The sequence below is a fragment of the Hylobates moloch genome, unplaced genomic scaffold (assembly GCF_009828535.3).
Source record: "Hylobates moloch isolate HMO894 unplaced genomic scaffold, HMol_V3 SCAFFOLD_24, whole genome shotgun sequence".
Lineage (NCBI taxonomy): Eukaryota > Metazoa > Chordata > Mammalia > Primates > Hylobatidae > Hylobates > Hylobates moloch.
The window spans coordinates 8,423,351-8,435,693 of NW_026652299.1; the positions used below are offsets into that span (position 1 = coordinate 8,423,351).

A 12,343-nucleotide genomic window follows, 5' to 3' on the forward strand; every position below is an offset into this window, starting at 1 on the left:
CTGTCACTTTTTTTTTTTTTTTTTTTTTTTCCAAAGCCAATGGACCTCTAATTTCCCCTCAGGAATCTCTTGGATAGCCTATGTGTTAGTTTCTAATAATACATTCTTTTTTGTGACCTGAAGTACCACAAGAATAACCTTTCCCAAGTTCCAATGACAACATGATAAATGTCTTGAAATCTGTAGTAATTATTTTTGAAATGTGAATTAAGGCAATGTTTGCTCATGATTTCCCTTAAAAAGAAAAAGGAAATATACAATTTCAGTTTACCACTGTGCTAGAAAAACCCTTGGGCCTTCTTCGGCTGTTCCAAATCTTGCTTCTCAGGGAAAGGGGTATCCTGCTCTGCAAGTGATGGTGGGAAGGAAATTCTGTGACTTCTGACAGCCACATAGTCAAGAGCAGTTCAAGGCCATGCAACTTTGCTCACAAGGTGGCAGGAAAGGGGCCTGGTGGTAGTGTGTCATTTTCTCTCCTAACTTTATAATTAGGAATCAATTGAGTTAAGTGCTTGCTTAATAACTGACCTACAGACTGAAGGCAGGCTCCCCAAAACCAAGAAAATGAACACCTGCATTGTGCTGCATAGCATGCTTTGGTAGAAATCAGATCTCGCCTCACATTATGGCATAAATGTTTCTCTGTGGTTGCATCTAACAGAGGTATCACATGGACATGAATCAACAAGGGTAACATACTTCACTACAGTTAATTATCCTGATTTATCCCAAGAAACTAGGTTTTATTCTGTAATCTGTGAGGAAATCTGCTGTTCTAGCCTTAAATCCTTTCCTCAGCCAGGTGATTATCAACTACATTTTTGTACAGGAGGGAATTAATGCCACATACTGCCTAAGCAGCTTTGAAGGCAAAAAGGCCTGGACCTGTAATAACTTTTGTGCAGGGTATTGATTCAGAGAACGTGAGAGAGCCCAGTCACAGGGATTTCCGGGGACTTCCTATGCCCTTCTTTACCTTTTATATTCTACCGTGCTTCCACCTCCGCTGTGAACTTTAGCATTAACTCTCCCCAGGAGACCCCAGGTAACTCTGTGCTGGCGTTACCACAAACTGAGTATAAAACCCTAGGTAAAAAGCTGGTCCCACAATGAAATCTGATTTTCAAGCCAGCAACAATCAATACGGCTTTAAAATTTGATAACAAGGAACTTTGGCAGAAAATAATCAGGGTTGCTGTAAAAAGCGGAGGCAAATTTTCCCCGGAGTACACGGATTGTTCCCTCCCTTTGGGTTGGTACTTTAGCAGGTGTATTTCTCTGTTTGCACGTGTGTGTGTGTGCGTGTGTGTGTGTGCGTGTGCATGTGTTTTCCAAGGGTATACTTGGAAATATCCACGGGGGGGATCTGCAAGCTTTGTGTGGGAACTAGGAAGCACACTTGGCTGGGAGTTGGGGCTAAAAAGAGGGAGAAAAGGAAGGGAGGGGGAAGCCGAGAGTGGGGCAGAGCATCTCCTGGCTCCATGAATTTATTCAAAAGCATTTCAATCTGTGTGCACATCTTCATCACTTCAGCGATAATTAAATCTCAGCATCACAGGTGATGTCCTCTCACAGTCTCTTTCCCTGGTTCCCACTGGGCCAATGAAGCAGGCCTCCCCGTGAGGCCTGTTAGCACAGATCAGGTGGTAATGTGGAGGGACAGATGAGCTTTAGCTGACAGATGGCAAGATGACCTGGAAAACCTGCCCCCTTTTCTAGGATCAGGCAGCAGCTGACAGGTATTATTTCATAAAATAACGTCTAAAAGGAATCGCCAGGGTCTTCGCATTAATCTGAGGCTGCAACCAGCCATGTAACGTTTATGTCAGAACAAATCTGTCTCTATGCAGGAGAGGGAAAGTGGTTTTTGATGAAGTTGTTCATAAATTTTAATATAATATGCCTGATGGTGTCAGATATAGTCTCATATCTCTTTTATATTTAAAGGCTCTAGTGAAACATAGAAATATTCAATCTTCAACAAGCTACTTTTAAATAACTAAAAAGTTAACCAAGGATACCTTACTGCCTTTTTTTTTTTTTAAATAAAGGACTGGTTCATCTGAGCTCCCTGTTTTTAAATGAAAATTATTTCAATACCATGAAAAGCTTTTTGCCTGGGGTATCAAACAAAAGGAGTAGGGCCGTTGCAAAGTTGCTTTTATGGAAAACTTGCTTTCTGGAAAGGAGGAAACTTGCCCAAACACACAAGTAAACAACAACAGCAGGAAGCCCCTGTCTTCTACATACATAAATAATATTTCACAACTTCTGGTGAAAAAAAATATCAGCTACTCACTGGTTGGCAGAGATAACCCTTTCATTAAATGAGCTCTCCAGGCACCTGACTTTTGAAGGTTTCAGCACAGATGAATATTTGGGGAATTCTACCACCTAGCTGGTGTTTGACTTTGTCTGCCCCATGTGGACTTACCAAAACAGTGATATAGAAAGGTGCAACCTAAGCCTCAATTTGCATTTTCCTATGAAATAAGCAAACTCACTTTAGTCTTGATCTAGATGTGCAAACCAGTATTTCAGCATCAAACTTCTGAACCTGCCAAGGGAAAATGCTGACGTGTTTCTATTTATCTGGTTGTTATGAAACATTTACTGTGATTGTATTAAAGGAGGGAACTTTTTCTCTTCCATAGACCTTGTGTGGTGTAAGGTTGCTTCTTTCAGTATCTCTAAGAATAACCATAAAGTGAATTCATGAATGTAACAGACGCACAAGTCACCTGGAGAGTCAAGTATTACAGAGATGGATGTATCGCCACACACCTCATAATCACATTTTCACCTGCCCATCTGGTACAGACCTGGGCTTAATAGTAAATTCACCAGATACACTAACATGCCAGTTTTGTGTTTCAAAAACACATACTAAATACAATTTGTAAAAAACAAAAAATGTCTGAGTAAAAGAAACAGAAAATAGAAATATTAAGCTATTCCTTTTAGAAACTGAAATTAGCAAGGCATATGAGACATTTCACAGTCCACCTACATATTTTTAGGGACTACCTACATTGAAACTCTCTAAACTACTAGTTTACCAAATTAAAAAAAAATAATTCTCCACTTGACATATAATAATATGAACTGGAGACTTGAAAGTATTCATATCGACATTTATGCTTAATTATAACATAATTGAATTAATCCTTTAAAAAGATTTTACAAAATGGCACTGGCCTTTGTGGAGATTCTGATTGTTTCCGCTGTACATTGGACATGCAATTAAATTACAAATGAATGGAATATATAAGTTAGATGTAATAATTACAGAAGTACTCTTAAAAGAAACAATTAAGACCAATACTTGATGAGAAATTTAAAAAATTAAGAAGAATCATTATAGGCACTGTGTATGTATAAACACATATGTATGTATGTATAGTTTATACATACACAATGCTTCCCTAAGCCTATTAAGTTTAAAACAAATACATACACATATTTAGTTGGCAACATTCTTATGTAGGGCCAAAGCCTTTCTTTGTCTGAAGGCCAAAGTTTGGGGGCTTGTGCTATCTCTCTCCCATAAACCCATCTGTAGTGTATCACGTAATTTCTACTTTTGATTTCGTTAGAGTGCAAATTCAGTGATACATACAAAGTAAACCAAGTGCAGAATCCTTCTGGATTTTTAAGATTTCCTTTGCAGCTTTTCACAGTTGTCTTGCTCATATATCTAATTTGGGAAAATTTCTTTTAGCAACTTATTTATCAAGTCTTGCAAAGCATTCACCTTTGGTTTTCATACAAATGACAGCTTCTTTGAACACTGTTATTTCATAGGTTCTTGTAATATTTAATTAAATGATGTATTTGTATATTAATTATAAATAACATGAATAATTTTGGAAACAAATAGTTTTCTTTTTAAGTACCCCACTCAACTGTCAGGTGCACAGTAACATAGGCATACCAAAAAAGTGGAATATTAGCAGTATTCAGTAGTGTTGATATGAGTTAATAACATTTTAGAAAGAAAATGGAAAGTATTAGTCTTTGAGGCATTTCAGGGGGCTTGTTTAAGAGATCTTCTGAATATCATTTGCTTGTATGCGTGTATGTGCATGCGTGCGTGCATGTGTATGTGTATTCTTTCACCTTCAGATAAGGGTACCCACAAAGGTTCTGGGGCAGCAGTTAAGAACTCAGTGTTTTTTCCCACTTTTTGTAATAAGGATCAGTAGTCGTGTTTTTTTTTTTTTTTTTCTATTTTGGGAAGATTCAATAATGCATTCTATTCTTTTTCATCTCTATGGCCTGGTTCATACCTGGTAATTAACCGTGGACTAGCTACGTGTGCATACGCAAGTTCTCTACCTGCTCTGTGTTTGTTTCTTCATCTGTAAAATGTCAATACAATGCCAATTCATTTTGTGAATCTGTTGACTAATAATTTAAAAGAGTGTAGAACAGAGCCTGGCTCACAATGGGTGCTCAATAATTGGCATTTATATTATCAGTATTATTGGCAGCTAATCTTTATTTTTTTAAAGAGTTCACTCATCAAAGATAAGATCTAATAACAAATGTGAAGGAGATTCCTGAGCTGGGACTCTTATATTCTGTTTAATTTTCAAAATCATTGTCACTTATTATCAGTGGTATCAGGACATCAGATAAAAATTACTTTCATTCAACATTCATCAATGTTCCTAAATTCCTTTAGTTGATTCAGTGAACTTCCACCATTACAAAAATGTGCAATCACTATCTTAACTCTTTTTCATCTTTTTTCCCTAGGTATTAATGATTTTTAACTTTTATTTTAGGTTCAGGGGTGCATGTGCAAGTTGCACAAGTAAACTTGGGTCACGGTGGTTTGTTGTACAGATTATTTCATCATCCAGGTACTAAGCCTAGTACCCAATAGTTATTTTTTCTCCTTTCCCTCTTCACAGCCTCCACCCTCAAGTAGGTCTCAGTGTCTGTTGTTTCTCTTTGTATCCATGAGTTCTTACCACTTAGCTCCCACTTAAAATTGAGAATATGCAGTATTTGGTTTTCTGTTCCTGCATTAGTTTGCTAAGGATAATGACCCCCAGCTCCATCCATGATCCGCCCCCCGCAAAAAAAAAAAAAAAAAAAAACCAAAACAAAAAAACAAGGAATTAATGTTTTATAACTATTTGTGGTAAAATATTACATGGCAAAGTAGTGAGGGTCTTGTGCATGCTTGTACTCTGTTGTATATATTTGTACTGTGAAACAAATAACCTTTATACAATATTATAAGCTGGCCATTTTGAAGATAAATATGTGTACAAGTGGACACTCCAGCAATGTATGTGTACGTGTGTGCTGTTGGCCCTTTATTATGTGAGTGAAGAAAGATATTCTAACCTCAGTCTATTTCTCACTAATATTTTTGAATTTTGCTTTACCTGAAGAGCTAGTATTTATTTATATATTGCCTTCTCAAGCAACAGTCTTCAGTAGGCATTGATTTTTCTCCTTTCAATCCGAGACAAGTTGTGCTTCTCCTTTTTTCTCCCTACTGGCATTTGCAAAAATTGTATTCCTTAACTACAAAACAAGCTCTAAATTAAAGAAAATTCTATTTTTTGATCTATGGCTCATTTTACTAACTCATAGTAGAAAATTGCATATTTGGCCATATCTATTTAGAATTTTAACATTTTTTTCCCTGGAAAAACCCATGGCCATTTTTGTCTAGTTTATAACATCTAACCTGAGAATACACAAACGATCTTATCAGCTCTGTGTTGGTGGCTGAGTGGTCTCAGGCTGTAATATACCTCAAGTGGAATTCATCTGCGTTTCCTCCCTCTATTGATAATGTGAATTACATCATGTATGTTTTAAGGAAACCATTCATTCTTTATGCTTGGCCATAAACTGGACTATGACAATGATTCGAGTTGAATATGAAAGTTAAGATGTCCTAAGAAACGATAGAGAGGAAGTATTTATTTATGTAGTTCAGAGCATTAACACTGTGTTCCACTATCAACCACGACTGCTAGAGGCTGAGATGGCCTTTTAACTGGTCGTATAGTTCTGTCTCTTCTGGTTATCTTAATATTAATACAGATACGAATCGAAGAACCTAAAAAATCTAGATCAATGTTTATCTAAGACATCTGCATTTTCTAAAGAAAAAATACTTTTGCTTGATTAGTTGTTTCATCTAGTACAAACAAACGGCTTTAGTTTAGGAGAATGATATGGTGGTACTTCAAAGCCATTCTACTAGCTTGGTATCTGAGAGTTGGAAAGTTATATTACAGGCTAAATAATGGTTACACTGAGTGTCCCATGATTTGCGAAAAGAAACTATTACTATAATTCCCCCTTCCTTAGTACAGAAAAAATATATGGAGACACATTTTGAATACATTCAGGTAATTTTAGTAATTGGTATGAACTTTGGTGAAATGCCTGCTGGTAGGAGTGTCCAGAAAAAAGGCCTTTCCAATGTATACAGAAAAATTCTCAAAACATATGCCTTCACTTATAAGTTTAGCTATTATTCTGATGAAATAAAGAGAATTTTAACTTCAGCACTCTAAAAGTTGAGTGGTCCTGTGCTGAGAGTTGCAGTCAAGTGACAGAAAACACTTCAGTTGACTTTCTTTTAATCTTCTCTACCCATCTATTTGTCTTGTCTTCATGAGTTCTGCATAAACTATGATGTTCTCAATCATTGTAAATAACTGTATGTGTCAACTCAAAGTGGTCCTAGATCAGGCAGACACTCCTCTACTCTTTGTGTGGCTAGAAAACATATGCTTGACTTCTGCAAGCTCTATTCCCTCACTATGGTTTATATAAAAACCTAAGATTGGTAGATTACTGAAGCAGTCATCAATTTTACATGGTGAATTTATGAGAAACTTCTCTCTAGGTAAAATAAAATGGTAGCCTAGGGCTTCTATCAAGTACTTGACAGTATTGGCTTTTGTAGAATGAAACAAAATCTCTTTCTATAAAGGAATGTCTTATTCAGTGTTCCAAAGTAAAGATATTAGGGAAAAGGTTTTTTTCTCTGTATGCACTGAAGCTTCCCCGCCAGCCCCACCATAATGGGGTAAGGTAAGGTATACCCGGACAGGTTAGGATTAATTTTTCTCAGAGGCAGAGGCAGAAATAGATGGTCTTTCAAGGGGCCTTCATGTCTTTGATTGTGAGTTTACTTACAAATACATCCAGATGATAGCACAACAGAAGGACACTTCAAATATGGGTGATTCCTGAATGACGCCAAGAAAAGAGACAGCTATTTTGAATATCCAAATCTCTTTTCAAATTTTACTTATGCAGGTGGGTTACATTCCCCTACTATGTACTTAGCAACATTTTTTTTTTTTAACTCTAAAACACATAGGCCTTTTTGCCTGAGTTAAATTTGTTTCTTTAGCTGGTAAAGCTTTTCCTTTCCATATGGTCAGGATAGCTAATTTAGTTAGTCTCTGAGGTGGCCAACATTATAGTGTGGTATCATAGAATATAAAAATAAAAGAAGGTATGAAAACCTTATTCTAAAAATGAAATAAAAACAGATGGGACATACGTTTCTAACGTATTTAATTTGCATCGTCTTTTTCTCCTTTTAAAGTTCTTGTGGACCAATCTTGCAAAAAGGCAAAACAAACCCTAAACACTCCAGTTCCATGCCAGCAAGCTGCCAGGCTGATCTTTTTATCTCCATCAACTCCATGAAAAATCAACGAAAAGAAAAAAAAAAATCAACAGGCATACGTTTAAATGTCCTGAGATTTTTAAAATAAAATTTTAAAATAAAATTCTTAAGAGTCTTTTTCACTTACGTATAGTCAAACTATTTCCAAGTAGAGGAATAGTCATCTGCAAGGTTGAATTACCCTCGGGAGCCTAATGATGACTTTTCTCTTGTCTGAGGAGGATGGCAAGGAGTTTCCAGGGTGGCCCCAGAAGATCATGCAGGTGACTGTCGATTTTAGTTTTCTCTCCAATACCTGTTTCTTTATTGCTGCTGTAAATATTTCATCATAGACTCTAACACCCCATCTTGTAAGTCCTGCCCCTAGACTATTGGTTTTATCAGATTTGTCCAATGTGATTTGTTTAGTATTTCACTGCATAACACCTTTTATGGTCTAGTATCAGCTACCATATGTAAGACTTGGTCTATGTGATGTCAAAGCAAACGAATTAGGAGACAAAATACTTTAGGCACATAATTACTGGTTTTGTCTGAACAACTGGCTTAACTATTTTGTTTTTCTACAGTTTCCCGAATCAACTTTTTAAAAATTTAAATCAAATTAACATACTGAAAAATTGTTTGAGAACTGCAAGGATCTGGCTTAATATCGAGAACGTGATACAAATTATTGTGTATGCTTTCCATATTTGGCATAATTACTTTCAATAAAGCACTTCCGAGAGAGACAATTTGGATTCCACATAGGTTTATAGCAGCATTATTAACGACAGAGGATTTGTAAATATAATTCTTTTTGACATTAAAACAGTTTAATTTTATTAGTAATCAAGAATATTCATGGCTATTTCTAATTCTTAAAGATACATTCAAATAAAAGTATTGCCATGCTAACCTTATATAAGTGAGCCAAGAAATCTGCTTGAGAAAAATGTTTTATTTTCCTCCATTTTCCAACAGAAGTGACGATGATGATTATAAATTATTTGTTATTAGAAGAAAACTAGGCAAATTGTGCAATAGTTCTGAAATGTCATTTCTAACGTGTTTTTTTCCTATCCCTAGTATAATTTAAAAGATGTTTTAAATGGTTTTATTAATTACTGAAACAGGGCATTACAGTTGAGGGTTGATAAGCTTTTTTGGTATCCTCTGCAACCTTCATACATGTCTACGTAATACAATTTGGGAAGAAAATAAAACTATGGCTAGTGTTACTGGTACTTGATAATTTTCTTTCTCACAACGCTTGATAGTTTTTCTTTTCTCGAGTCGGGATGTTTACCAAGCAAATTTTACACAGTTCACTAAAGAGCTTCTTGCAAAGGTTGTGGTTCGAATCTGTCGCTTAAGCAAATGCTTTTTATGAGAGTTTTGTGTCTGACTCTGCCTTTTCTGCTACGGGAACTCTCAAACCAAGAGAGCAAGTGAACAGCACGGAAAAGTCGCAGACAAGACAGCAGCCGGCGATGGCACTTTCAGCCTCACGGGATCTTCCCAATTGCTAAAAGCTGTCAACATTTCTTTCGGAAGCAAGTGTGAGGAAAATTCTGTTCTTAGTTGGTGTTATGGGTTGAATTATGTCCCCCTCAAGAAAAGATATATTAAAGTCCTAACCCCCAGTACCTCAGAAGGTGACCTGATTTGGATACAGGGTCTTTGCAGAGCTAATCAAGTTAAAAATGAGGTCATTAAGGGGACCCTAATTCAAGACGATTCGTGTCCTTACCAAAAGGGAAATTTGGACTCTGAGACAGACATACACAGAGAATGTGAAGACACACAAGGAGAACACCATGTGACAGCAAAGGCAGAGGCTTGGGTGATCCAGCTACACACCAAGGACTGCCAAAGATTGCCAGCTGTCCACCAGAAACCAGAGAGGCAAGGCGCGATTCCTCTAGGTTTCAGTGAGAGCGTGCCCTGAAGACACCTTGATTTCAGATTTCTAGCCTCCAAAACAGTGAGACAAGAGGTTACTGCTGTTTTAAGTCTCCTGTTTATGTGGTACTTTGTTACAGTAGCCTTAGGATAATAGTACAGTTTTTGGAAGCTAGTGCCACTGAGGCTGGTGGAAGGAAGGGAGGAGGGAGGGAGGGAGAAAGGGAGAGACGGAGGAAGGGCAGGAAGGAGAGGGAGGAAGGGGAGGAAGGAGAGGAAGGAGAGGGAGGAAGGGGAGGGAGGAAAGGGAGGAAGGAGAGGAAGGAGGGGGAGGGAGGGAGGAAAGGGAGGAAGGAAGGAAAGAAAGGAGGGGGGTTTTAGGAAAAAGCAAAGGCATCAAGTGAACCACCCAAATGAAAATTGTGATGAATACTTTGGGAAAAAATAAGAAAAAGATACAAAGATATCAAAAAGGATAGATTGCCTGATTTGCTACGTTTGAAAATCACCTCTTATTTGTACCTCCTCTCCTTTATGCTTGTTTTTTTTTTTTTTTTTAAATCTAACATACCAAACATTTCAGAATGCTGCACAGTAGGGAAAAAATCTATTGCTTAGGAAACACTGGGTTAGAGAAATTTGTGAGGTGCTGCATTGAGACAGTGACATCAGTTTCAAGAAAAATCGCAAGAAAAAAAAGACACAAGAGGATGGTCATAGTCTACAGTGAGAGGGTGCCTGTAAATCACTGTGTAAACACCCAGGAACTGCTCCCCCAAAGTCAAGAACCAGTCAAGCAGTACCAGCTGTAAAAATGGAAGTGTGCAGGAAGTAGAGGATTCCTCCAACATCTGTTGGGGCCATTAAAAATGAGAAGTAAATCCAAACTGGCAATATAAGAGATTTATTTTTCTACATTAACCCTGACAACAACTGCCAATTTTTTTTTTTTTCAATCTTTTGCCACACAAGTACCTTTCAAGGGGCATAAGAATCAGCGCCAACTGCAAAAGCAGCAATAGGTAGAAAAATCAGGATTAAGACAATTTAATATTGATGGCAGACATCCAATAAGATGAGGGTAAAGAAGGGAATATGAGAAGTCAAAGCTGGAGGGAATGCATCAACATTCTCCAGGAAAATATAATCATCTGGGGAGAATATAAATCTGAAGTGCACCTTAAAATCACAGCAAAGCCAAACAACTCTTTGTAGGCCATATAATATTCAGCAAAAGAATTTGAATGAAGACTTCACTCGACTAGACTTGTTTTAAATACACGCAACTAGACTTGTTTTAATACAATTAGTCTTGTTTTAAATAAATGCAAATGACCCTAAACAATATTCAAGTATTTTCAAAATACAAGAACCAGGATGCCACATTATATCATCTTCTTAACATGTCATTCACACACCAAGATACAGCTTCACTTAACTAATAGTCCAGGGTCATCTCTTATTCACATTGCCCGGGGATGCTAGTTTCTTTCTGTAATATTCAGAGCTGCACCTGTATTATGAATTCTATAATTTGTTAAATTTCCCATTCTGTCTAGCCTTCTTTTCATCATTGTTTCCTAATTCTGTTTGCTAAGCCTGATGTAAAGTTTATATCCCAGTATCATGAGCCCACACATATGTGTCTGTTTGTACTTGGAGTCCTAGGGTTCAGAGATGGAAGGAATCCTGGAGATCATTTACTTTAATGGCTTCATTTTATGTATATACAAGGAAGCGCTGCAACTATTTAATCAGAAGGAACATATAGAGTGGCTATGTATATGGGCTTTAGTCATCAACAGCCTTGGATCAAATCTGTTTCTACTACTTGTTAGATTGCAATTACCAAATTTCTCATCAAATGGAGAAAATGTATTATATCATCCAAACTGGGGCACTCTTGAGGGTAAAAGGAGACACTGACACTGGTAACAAGTGTACTTGGACAATAGGGCAAAAGCAGGACTATCTCTAACAAACTGGACTTACAGTCACTTGTATTGTCAGAATGATACCATATGGTTGATGTGAGGATTGAACAAAACAATGTATGTAAAGCACCCAGGCAATCAAATCAATGGTAGCTATTCCTGTTATTAAGTCATTTGCCCATGGTCAGCCCAAATGTCAGTAACAGAGCCAGGAATGGAAACCACAGAGTAACGTTCTTCCTACTATACTACATTATTACTTGAAATAGTAGATTAAGTAGGAGACTAATAAGAAGCAGAGTACTAACATATTACATTAGTACTCCTTATTAATCTACTTTATCTGTTTTGTTTACACTATCAGTTGCCTACTCAATTCTCCAATTAGATTAGATCTGCTTGAGGGCTATAACCACAGTTCTGATGTATTTCTTTTTATCCCTTCCTTCATCATTTTCTTTGGAAAGTACCCACTATACTGCTTTACACAAAGTAGATACCTACGGAAATGGGTAATTTTGTTGTTTTTGCTCTATTTCACTGCAAATTTTGAGGATTGAAAATGAGAATCTAGTTCCTGGAACAATAAAATATTTGTTTAATGGATGTTGAGTAAGAACTTCATTAAAATTTACCTATTTGTGTATTTGTTTCCTTTTTCTTTGAAGAAAGTTATTATTTTTGCTACTTAAATTTTGAAGTACATATATTTACTTGAAAAAGGGAAATCTGTTAATTATTTCAGATTTCTTTATTTTCAATTTAATTTTTATGACACCTTTTGGTTGTTCACTTTTCTCTATAGTTGACAATACATCTTTGTAGAAGACAAAAACAATGAAAG

The 12,343-nt window shown here is 36.7% G+C and overlaps 1 protein-coding gene across 2 annotated transcripts in view; it reads right to left on the reverse strand.

Annotated features, from left to right (window-relative positions):
- The window catches only part of ARHGAP15 (Rho GTPase activating protein 15), a 645,466-nt gene that overhangs the window by 376,766 nt on the left and 256,357 nt on the right, over positions 1-12,343 (reverse strand). The gene's annotated exons all lie outside the window — the stretch shown is intronic.